The sequence below is a fragment of the Tachyglossus aculeatus genome, chromosome X1, assembly GCF_015852505.1.
Source record: "Tachyglossus aculeatus isolate mTacAcu1 chromosome X1, mTacAcu1.pri, whole genome shotgun sequence".
In the NCBI taxonomy this organism is placed as follows: domain Eukaryota; kingdom Metazoa; phylum Chordata; class Mammalia; order Monotremata; family Tachyglossidae; genus Tachyglossus; species Tachyglossus aculeatus.
In genome coordinates, this window is record NC_052101.1 from 8,488,667 (window position 1) to 8,500,441 (window position 11,775).

Consider the following 11,775-nt stretch of genomic DNA (forward strand, 5'->3'; position numbering starts at 1 on the left):
TACTGTGTGCAGAGCACTGTACTAAGTACTTCATTCATTCATTCATTCATTCATTCAATCGTATTTATTGAGCACTTACTGTGTGCAGAGTACTGTATTAAGCGCTTGAGAAGTACAGGTTGGCAACATATAATCAACAACATATAATATAACATATAATTATACTTGGGAGAGTACAATTGAATCGATAGACACATTCCCTGCCCTAAAGAAATTGAAGTCTAGAGGGGAAGACAGACATGAAAATAATGTAGTGGATAGAACACAGGCTTGGGAGTCAGAAGGCCATGGGTTCTATTCCTGACTCTGCCACTTGACTGCTGTGTGACCTTTGGCAAGTCACTTTGCTTCTCTGGGCCTCAGTTACGCCATCTGTAAAATAGGTATTGTGACTGCGAGCCCCACTTGGGACAAGGACTGTGTCCAACCCGACTTGCTTGTATCTACCCCAGCACTTAGTACAGTGCCTGGCAGATAGTAAGCGCTTAACAAATACCACAGTTATTATTAAGGTGAATATCACAAAAATGCTATGGGGCTGAGAGTGGGATGAGGTAGAAATCCAAGTGTAAGGGTGATACGGAAGAGAGGCGGAATTTGGGAAGTGAGGGCTTAGTCCCAGAAGGCCTCTTGGAGGAGATGGGACTTTAATAAGGCTTCAAACATGGGGAGAGTGATCGTCTGTCAGATGTGAAGGGAGAGAGTGCCAGGCCAGGGTCAGGACATGGGCAAAGGGTGAACGGCGAGATAGAGGAGATCAAGGTACGGTGATTAGGCTGGCATCAGAGGAGCGACACGAGAGGCCTCGGAGTCTAGTAAGAAATCAGCGAGGTAAGCTAGGAGGTGGCCAGCTGGGGTATGTGAAGCACTGTGGGAGGAGCCATAACTCTTTCCGATGATGAAATGACCATTTTGGGATTGATGGATTATCAGAGTCTCTGCCCAGTGATTGCATACCCCTGCACTAAATGGTCCCCATTTTGCATTTGTAAAATGCGAAACTGCATGATACAAAAAGACAGACAGAGTCCTTCTGCCATGGAAACACATGAATGCAGGACCAGGTGGAGCCAGGAAAGGATAGCATTGTGAAGGAGGCCCTCACCGTCAGCAAACCTAGAAAGGGCATCGAAGAATCATTAAATGCGCTTCTCACCTCACGCTTGTCTTACGCTGTTGAGTTGTCTCCGACCCGTAGCGATGCCATTGACACCTCTGTCCCAGAACACCCCACCTCCATCTGCAGTCGTTCTGGTAGCGTATCCATAGAGTTATCTTGATAAAAATCTAGAAGAGGCTTCCCGTTGCCTCCTTCCATGCAGTAAACTAGAGTCTCTGCCCTCGACTCTCTTCCGTGCCACTGCTGCCCAGCACAGGTGAGTTTTGACTTGTAGCAGATTGCCTTCCACTCTCTAGCCACTGTCCAAGCTAGGAATGGAACGGGTGGGCCTCTGCTTGACTCTCCCTTCCATAGTCGAGACTGGTAGAGGACTGGAAACTCTCCAGGTGCGGCCCTGAGAGAGGTTGCATCCTTGTGGGGGTGGGAAAATTGTTGTCCGGGGCCTCCCTTGGCAGTCGCACTGGGGCTAGGGGTGGACCCCTTCTGTAAAGTGAGCAGAGTGGGGTTAGACATGTATGTCAACTTGCATCCAACCGTTCAACAAGAAGAAACAAAAGCTAGTTTACAGATCTGCCTTGTTTCCCTTGGACCCCAAGAGTATCTGCCCCATTTCCAACCTAGGAAGAGGAGCTTGATAAAAAGGGATCTTTGTCACAGGAGAAGCAGCATGGCCGGGCAGACTGAGCCTGGGACTGGGAGTCTGAAGGACCCAGGTTCTAACCCCAACTCTGCCACTGGTCTGCTGGGTGACCTTGGGTGAGTCACTTCACTTCTCTGTGCCTCTTTTCCCTCATCTGTAAAATGGGGATTAAAACCATGAGCCCCACTTGGGACAGGGACTCTGTCTAATCTGACTGGCTTGTATCCACCCCAGCACTTAGTACAGTGCTGGTATAAAGTAAGCACTGAACAAATACCACAATTTTTATTATTATTATTACTGGGAGTCAGAAGGACCCAGGTTCTAATCTCAGCTCTACCACATGTCTGCTGCGTGACCTTGGGCAAGTTACTTCTCTGGTTCTCATTTACCACATCTGTAAAATGGGGATTAAGAGTGTGAGCCCCATGTGGGACAAAGACTGAGGCCAACCTGATTAACTTGTATGTACCCCAGCACTTAGTACAGTGCTGGGTACATAGTAAATGCTTAATTAATACTTATTAATATTATTGGGCACCACAGGCAGGAAATGTGGGTAGGAGCTTAGGCCAATGAGGAAGGAGTCATAAGTGTGGGAGGCTGGAAAGTTACACAAAAAGCAACTGTTAACTCCCCAGGAGAGACAAATGAACATGTTCTTCCACTCCCAGCCCCACTTCGCCTTTTTCCTCTAACCTCACCCCAAAATCCATGATTTTATTTCCCTGAAGCTGCCAATGCTGGGAGCTGATGAATAAGAGAGAGTGTTGGAGGGTGGAAAAGACTAAATTTCAGCCCCACACTGGGATAGACATGGTGTGTAGTCAGTCTCAATCAATCCAATCAGTTAGAGAAGCAGTGTTGCTCAGTGGATAGAGCACAGGCTTTGGAGTCAGAGGTCATGGGTTCAAATTCCGGCTCCGCCGATTGTCAGCTGTGTGACTTTGGGCAAGTCACTTCACTTCTCTGTGCCTCCATTCCCTCATCTGTAAAATGGGGATTAAGACTGTGAGCCCCCCTTGGGACAACCTGATCACCTTGTAACCTCCCCAGCGCTTAGAACAGTGCTTTGCACATAGTAAGCGCTTAATAAATGCCATTATTATTATTAATCCATCAACCATTCAGTGGTATTTCCAGGGCACTTCCTGTGTGCAGAGCACTGCACTAAGCGCTTGGTAGAGTACAGTCCATTAGAGTTGGTGAACACGATCTCTTCCCCCGGAGCTCAGTAAATAGAATTGAATGAAAGGAGCTTACGGTCTCAGAGCAGGAGAAAGGACTTCATTTCCCAGTATTTTCCTGATTAGTGAGTTCTTCGCATATCTGATTCAGTATTAGGTGAGTGTCATATAGATTTGGGGGAAAGCAATGTTTGCAACTGAGGAAATTTTCCCTGCAAAGGCCCTTAGTTTCACGTATATACCTGTCTTGTGGGAGGCCTGCATTATTCAGCTGAAATCGCAGCAGGAATATCTCTGCAGGCCCTATTGCCACTAACAGAAACGTCTTAGGTAACTGGGTCATCTTCGGATGGCTAGGCAGGCTGACGTTCTTATCCAGTTTGAATGAAGATATTTGACTTCACAAGTAAACTGCCTCTTCATTGGCAGACTCACCTAAAGCAGCCCCAAATCCCCGATCACAGGCACAACATACCTTCTTTCAGCAACATTTTTGCTGTCAAATGGAGATGTCCGAACCCAAAGAAAGGCCAGCCTCTCTGGAATAGAGAGATTCCACTAAAGAGATTCCCTCTAGACTGTAAACTCATCTCTGGTCTGTAAGGTCATTGTGGGTGGGGAATGGGTCTATTTATTGTTATGGTGTACTCTCCCAAGGGTTTAGCTCAGTGCTTTGCGCACAGTAAATTATCAACAAATATGATCAAATGAATGAATGAATCCCACAGTGCAGTGCAGTTGGAAGAGGTGTGAAGTGAATGAGAAGCAGTGTGGGTTAGTGGCTAGAGCATCGGCCCGGGAGTCAGAAGGTCATGGGTTCTAATCCCCACTCTGCCACTTGTCTGCTCTGAGACCTTGGACAAGTTGCTTCACTTTTCTGTGCCTCACTTACCTCATCTGTAAAATGGGGATTGAGACAGTGAGCCCCATGTGGGACAGGGACTGTGTCCAACCTGATTTGCTGGTATCCACCCCAGCATTTAGCACAGTGCCTGGCACGTAGTAAGCACTTAACAAATACCACAATTATTATTATTATTATTATTAATGCCGCCTTCTCCACATGTCTGCTGTGTGACCTTGGACATGTCACTTAACTTCTCTGTGCCTCAGTTACCTCATCAATAAAAAATGGGGATAAGTGTGTGAGTTCCATGGGGGCCAGGGATTGTTTCCAACCTGATTAACTTGTATCTATCCCAGAGTTTAGGACAATGCTTGGCACATAGTAAATGCTTAACAAGTACCATTATAATAATGATCATTATTATTATTATCATTATTATGACTTCCTATCTGCTGGTAAGTCCTGCGCTCTTGCTCTTTGCCACCACCATCCCTAGTTTCCAGCAAGATGTTTAGATTGTGGTTTCCCATCTTTTATGCCGCACTCGAGACGTGCTTCCCGGTCTCATCTCTGCAATCTGCAGAGAGCTACAAGCCAGGAAAGGTGTCGGCAGTAGTAATGGCAGGATGATGATGGAGTGGTGGGGCTGTTTAAAAAAAAATGTCAAAAATAATGAGCAAAGCAAAACTGTGGTATCTGTTAAGCACTTCCTATGTGCCAGGCACTGTACTAAGCGTCAGGGTAGGTTCAAGGTAATGATAATAATAATAATAATGTTGGTATTTGTTAAGCGCTTACTATGTGCAAAGCACTGTTCTATGCGCTGGGGGGAATACAACGAGATGAGGTTGTCCCATGTGGGGCTCACAGTCTTAATCCCCAGATGAGGGAACTGAGGCACAGAGAAGTGAAGTCTCACAGCAGACATGTGGGGGAGGTGGGACTTGAACCCATGACCTGTGACTCCCAAGCCTGTGCTCTTTCCCCTGAGCCATGCTGCTTCTGGTTGGATAATCAGGTAATCAGGTTGGATACAGTCCCTGTCCAACATGAGGCTCACAATCTTAATCCCCATTTTACAGATGACGTAACTGAGGCCCAGAGAAGTGAAATTACTAGCCTAAGGTCACACAACAGACAAGTGGTAAAGCCAGGATTAGAACTCAGTACCTTCTGACTCTCAGGCCCATACTTTATCCACTAGGCCGCCGGGAGGGGGAAAGAAAGGAGGGAAAACATGGAGGGATGGAAGAGGGGCAGGGAGACAAGAAGGATGTGCAGAAATGGGTCAGGAAAGCCACTTCGAAAATCAATTGGAAAAGACAAGGTGGTGATGGGCTTCTGCAGGAAAGAATCCAGTCAAAACATCACAGCACAAAAGCCACTCCCTCAAGACATGAAGTTCCAGGTCATGGAGGACCCAGTGGGATAGGCAGACAAAATCGGTGGGCTTTAGAACTTGCAAAATGTTGTTGCTCAAAGATTATTTGTTTTTTTCAGGTGCACAGATGGATTATTTCCTATTAAAATGATTAAACCTAGATTAATGCTGAAACTCTAAGCAATGGGAAGCAACCAGTTATCTAAACGATTTCATGTCAAAGCTAATTTAGATAATAAAAAGGTGAATAACAGAAAATGAGGGTTTTACTCTTCAGGTGGGAACTTGTCCAATTTTGTTTGCCTCACAATGAGAATATACATTTGGCAAGTGGGATTTTGAAATTAATTCAGTCAATCGTATTTATTGAGCGCTTACTTTGTGCAGAGCACTGTACTAAGCGCTTGGGAGTGAACAATGCAACAATAAACAGACACATTCCCTGCCCACAGCAAGTTTACAGTCCAGAAACAATCTGGGTTTTGTAACCACTACTATCCTCCCTACCCCAGAAGTCTGGGCCATTGGCATCTCCTCCAGTCTCTACCATCTTTCTGCTCTCACATGTTTTCAAATGTCCAAATCTTGTTCACATCTCCTGGACGCACTCCTTTTTCTCTACTAAATAGCCACCGCCTTTTGTCAATTATAGTTAGAAATGCTCTATTAGACGCCTCAGTTGTCTATCTCTATAATAATAATAATGATAGCATTTATTCAGCACTTACTATGTGCAAAGCACTGTTCTAAGCGCTGGGGAGGTTACAAGGTGATCAGCTTGTCTCACGGGGGGCTCACAGTGTTAATCCCCATTTTACAGATGAGGTAACTGAGGCGCAGAGAAGTTAAGTAACTTGTCACAGTCTTCTAGACTGTGAGCCCACTGTTGGGTAGGGACTGTCTCTATATGTTGCCAACTTGTACTTCCCAAGCTCTTAGTACAGTGCTCTGCACACAGTAAGTGCTCAATAAATATGATTGATTGTCCAAAGTCACACAGCTGGCAATTGGCAGAGCTGGGATTTGAACCCATGACCTCTGACTCTAAAGCCCATGATCTTTGTGGAAACACCATGGTCTAGTGAAAAAAGCCCTGGTTTGGGAATTGGGGGAACTGGGTTCTAATCCCATCTCTGCCAGTGGGTTGATGTAGGACCTTGAGCAGGTCACTTAACTTCTTTGTGCCTCAGTTTCCTCATCTGTAAAAAGGGGATTCAATACCTGTTCTCCTTCCTACTTTGATTGTGAGCTCCCCATATGGGACAGGGGCTGTGTCCGACCTGATTATGTTATTTTAGTACAGTCTAAATAGGAGAGAGAACAGATATTTAATCCCCATTTTACAGATTAGGCTGTCATGGCAGAGATAAATTAAGTGATTCCCCCAAGGTCACACAGACCTAGGGCTTCAATAATAAATAATGTGAAAATTCTGCTTCTTTATGACAATCTATAAGAATGGCTTTGTAAAATTGAACACTTTAATTAACAGCTCCCTGTATTCCAAAGGCTAGTAATAAATAAGGACTACCTTTCAAAATCTGGTCCATGTATTGCAAAAGATCCTTTTTGTATTTCTGCCATTATGTTTTTTGTCTGTTTTGTTTTTTTCAATTTAGCAAACACCATCATACATTATCATACCTGTGTACTTAGTTCAGTGCTTGGCACATAGTAAGCACTTAATAATTACCACAATTATTATTACTATATCCAGTCTCTCTGTCCTTCAGTCTATATTACCCATTGCATCATTCATAATTTTCTTGAAATATCACTCAGCCCACATCTCCACTTTTCAAAAAACTCCCATAACAACCCATTTTCTTCCTCACCAAGCAGAAACATCTTGATTTTAAACATCTTCACGTGCTCTCTCTGTCTTTCTTCATCTCCACCGGCCCATTTCTCCCCCACTCCTCTTCTTCACTGCTCCCAAACTCACATTATAATCACACCTTGCCAGTGACTCTTTCACCTCTGAGTTCTTGCAAATATTGTTCCCCACCTCAGAATCCCTTTTCTTCCCTTCAGACTAGAATTATTTCCCCACATTCAAAGCCCTCCTAAAATTGTGCCTCCTCCAGAAAGTCTTCCCCACTATTCACTCAATATTTATGTATTTGATTCCTATTTTTAGGCTCTCATATATATATATATATATATATATGTATAATTTATAAATAAATGCACTAATAGCCATATATATTTATAGTGCACATATAAATGTACACGTACACACATATAAATATATAAGTACACATATATAAATATAAATGTGCACATATAAATAAATATATATTTATTATATTTAATATTTAATTTATTTATATTTATAGATGTGTACTTATATATTTACATATGTACTATAAATATACATATGGCTATTAGTACATTTATTTATAAATTCATTTACATATTTGATTACAGATTTATAATCAACATAACATGCTGATATGTTTATGCTCCTTCTTGTTATATCTTAGTTCTTTGATCTGCTCGCACTAATTTTTAAATATCTTTTCCTCTTTCCGTCCATCTCCCGCATGGCATTATTTGTCAAATTCTCGAAGACAGGGAAGTTTTTGTTTATCTTTGTACTCCTCCAAGTGTTTTGGACTGCTTCACTCTCAGCAGACATGTTAAGGGACACCTTTCGGTTGGCTGAAGCACAAGAAGCTTAAAGTATCAGCAGTTTTAAGAAGGTATTTCGATAAGTTCATAGTCCATCAGGGGCCTTAGATTGGAAAAAGTATGGTTGATAAAGGGAATAGTTAGGGATGTGAAGAGGCTTAAAGCATTAAAATAAATTCACAGATGAGGGATCCATAAAGGTTTATATTTAGAGAGAAACATTATGAATGAAAGGAAGTACATCCCTAAGCCATGAGAATGGATGTCTAGAGAGGGTAACTATTGCCTGCTGTTTTTCTAAGAAGGCCCGATACCACTGTTGAAGAGAGAATATTGGATTACGGGAATTATTTCCCCTAATGAATCCAAAACCACAGGAAGGGAATGGCATTTTCCTACATCCTGCCAGTGGGAAAGACACAGCTGCTGTCACCCAAGTCAGCACTGAGTTTGAGCCCCTGTCTTTTTTTTTTTTCATGCTATTCCTAAGCACTTAAAGTGTGTCAAGCGCCGTGGGGTAGATACATGCTAATCAGGTCGCACACATTCCCTGTCCCACTTGGGGAGCACAGCCTAAATAAGCGGGAGAACAGGTATTTAATTCCCATTTTACAGTTTAGGCAGTCAAGCCTCAGATAACTTAAGTGACTTGCCCAAGGTCAAAGAGACTTAGGGCTTCAAGAATAATCAATGTGAAAATTCTGCTTCTTTGTGCAGCGTGGCTTAGTGGAAAGAGCCCGGGCTTTGGAGTCAGAGGTCACGGGTTCAAATTCCCGCTCCACCAATTGTCAGCTGTGTGACTTTGGGCAAGTCACTTAACTTCTCTGGGCCTCAGTTCCCTCATCTGTAAAATGGGGGTTAAGACTGTGAGCCCCCGTGGGACAACCTGATCACCTTGTATCCTTCCCAGGGCTTAGAACAGTGCTTTGCACATAGTAAGCACATAATAAATGCCATTATTATTGTGACAATCTATAAGAATGACTTCATAAAATCGAACACTTTGATTAACAGCTCCCTGTATTCCAAGGACTGGTAATAAATAAGGACTATCTTACAAAATCTGGTCCATACATTACAAAGGATTTTTTTTTTTCTGCCTTTATGTTTTTTGTTTTTTTTTTTAAATAATTTTAGAGAACACCATCATGCAGAACAGCAGAAATGTAGGCTAAACTCTTATGAAATGGGTAAAACTTTTTAAAGAATTAAAATAATAATAAATACAAATATTCACTGTTTTACACATTGATTTCTCCTTCTTCCTCCTATCTGTGAATTATATCAATTCCTGTTTCCTTCGTTAGATCGTAAGCTCCTTGAAGGTGGGGAACATGTCTAATAATTCTATTATATTCTCCCAAAGGCCTTCAGTAAGCCAGGGGTGTTCAATAAATACTAGTGAATGGATTTATCTAGAGCTATGTAATATGTGTACCTGTATACATTTTTTATGGTATTTGTTAAGCTCTTACTATGAGCCAGATACCATTCATTCATTCATTCATTCAATTGTATTTATTGAGCGCTTACTGTGTGCAGAGCACTGTACTAAGCGCTTGGGAAGTACAAGTTTGCAACATATAGAGATGGTCCCTACCCAACAGTGGGCTCACAGTCTAGAAGAGGGAGACAGACAACAAAATAAAACATATAAACCAAATAAAATAAATAGAATAAATATGTACAAGTAAAATAAATAAATAAATAGAGTAATAAATATGTACAAACATATATACATGTATACATCTAAACACTGGGGTAGATACAAGGTAGGGAGGTTGGACACAGTCCGTTTCCTAGATGGGGCTCACAGTCTTAATCCCCATTTTACAGATGAGGTAACTGAGGCCCAGAGGCATTAAGTGACTTGCCCAAAGTCACACAGCAGACAAGTGGCAGAGTCAGAAATGTTTGGAGCGACAAACATCGCTCCAATACTGGGGTTGGATTGTATTCTGGACCTGACAGAGACCCTTTCTTTTTTTTTTTACGGTATTTGTTAAGTGCTTAAAATGTATTAAGCACTGTGTGGTAGATATACAAGCAAATCAGGTTGGACACATTCCCTGTCCCACATGGGGCTCACAGTCAAAGTATGAGGGAGAACAGGTTTTGAATAATCATTGTACAGGTGAAGAAACTGAAGCAGAGAAGTTAAGTGACTTGCCAAAAGTCACACAGCAGACAAGGGGCAGAGTTAGGAATATTTGGAGTGACAAACATTGCTCCAACACTGGGATTGGACAACAATCTAGTACCTGACTATTTGAGACTGTCTTTTTTTTTATGATGTTTGCTCTGCACTTAAAATGTGTCAAGCAGTATGGGGGTAGCCATACAGACTAATCAGGTCACCCACATTCCCTGTCCTACCTGTGACTCATAGTCTAAATGGGAAAGAGAACAGGTATTAATTCCCCATTTTATAGATTAGGCAGTTAAGGCACAGAGAACGTAAGTGACTCACCCGAGGTCACACAGCGGGTAAATGTCAGAGTCAGGATTAGAACCCATGTCCTCTGTCTTCCAGGCCTGTTGTCTGTCCTCTAGGCCATACTGCTTCTCTGTTTTTCCATCTCATATGACCTATGCATGTGTGCGGTGTTGGTGGAACTATTTATGACTTCCCTGCCTTAAAGGAAGTCGGACATTAAAATGACCCTGTCACCTTCAATCTTGATGCCAAGTTGGTGTCTTCCTGATTCTGTATATATGTATACCTGTATATATGTATACAGGTATATATACACACACACACGCGCACACACACACACACACACACACACACACACACACACCCCTATACTTATGTGTGTATATGTATATATGTATATGCATGTATATACATATATGTATATGTGTGTATATAAATATATGTGTGCATACATATATGTATACATATATATACAGGTATATACATATACGTATGTATGTATACATACCTGTATATATGTTTGTACATATATACAAATACGTATGTATGTATGCATACCTGTATATATGTATATATGTTTGTACATATTTATTACTCTATTTATTTTACTTGTACATATTTATTCTATTTATTTTACCTTGTTAATATGTTCTGTTTTGTTGTCTGTCTCCCCCTTCTAGACTGTGAACCCGCTGTTGGGTAGGGACTGTCTCTCTATACGTTGCCAACTTGTACTTCCCAAGCACTTAGTATAGAGCTCTGCACACAGTAAGCGCTCAATAAATACGATTGATTGAATGAATGAATGAATGAATGAATGATTCAGTTGCCTGACTTCTCGTATATGTTGTATCATCTGATAATATGCTAGCTTGTATATTCTTCCTGGAAACTTTGGTCAGACTAATAATGTATGATGGCTTATTCATAGCCATAAAGGCATATGAGTTGGCCAATTTTGCATTGTAAAACAGGAGCTGTGCTCACTTTCAAGGAGAATAGGCCCAGTCTGGCTATCGTTCCCATTACGTTAGTCTTTAGAATCGGGATTGGTGAGGTAATACGCAGAGAATTGGGTGGCTGTGACTCACATGGAATATCGATCTCGAATTAGTAAAGTTCCCACAAGGGAGAGAAGACTAGGGAATGGTTCTTAATGACTGTGAAGAGTTCAGTCAATGTATACCGGTTAAGCAAAGATCATTCTTGGGCCTCTACAGAAAGAAGCCTACAAACTCCCTGCTTAATGTATTGTGCTCTCACTGAACGTTGCCTTGGCAACAAAGTGAGTAACTGTAGAAAGCTAGCAAGCAGCGACAATTCATGATCATATTCAGGAACCGAAACTTTCATATTTTATGTTGTTACAAATCCCTTCATTTGTGAATGGACAAATTATTCATTTTCCCAATTTATTGTTCCCGCTTTTAAATGCAGCAAGATTAATTAAACAAGATTCGCTGGAGAAGCATGGATTGGATTTTTTTTATAATATGCAATTTTTTTTAAATTTCAATTTCTGGAGTAGG

At 41.8% G+C, this 11,775-nt stretch overlaps 1 non-coding gene across 1 annotated transcript; it reads right to left on the minus strand.

Annotated features, from left to right (window-relative positions):
* Positions 1 to 1,386: 1,386 nt before the first annotated feature.
* On the minus strand, positions 1,387 to 1,524 carry LOC119920475. The gene has a single exon (XR_005448218.1). It is a non-coding gene; the product is annotated as a small nucleolar RNA SNORA7 (small nucleolar RNA).
* Positions 1,525 to 11,775: the final 10,251 nt, after the last annotated feature.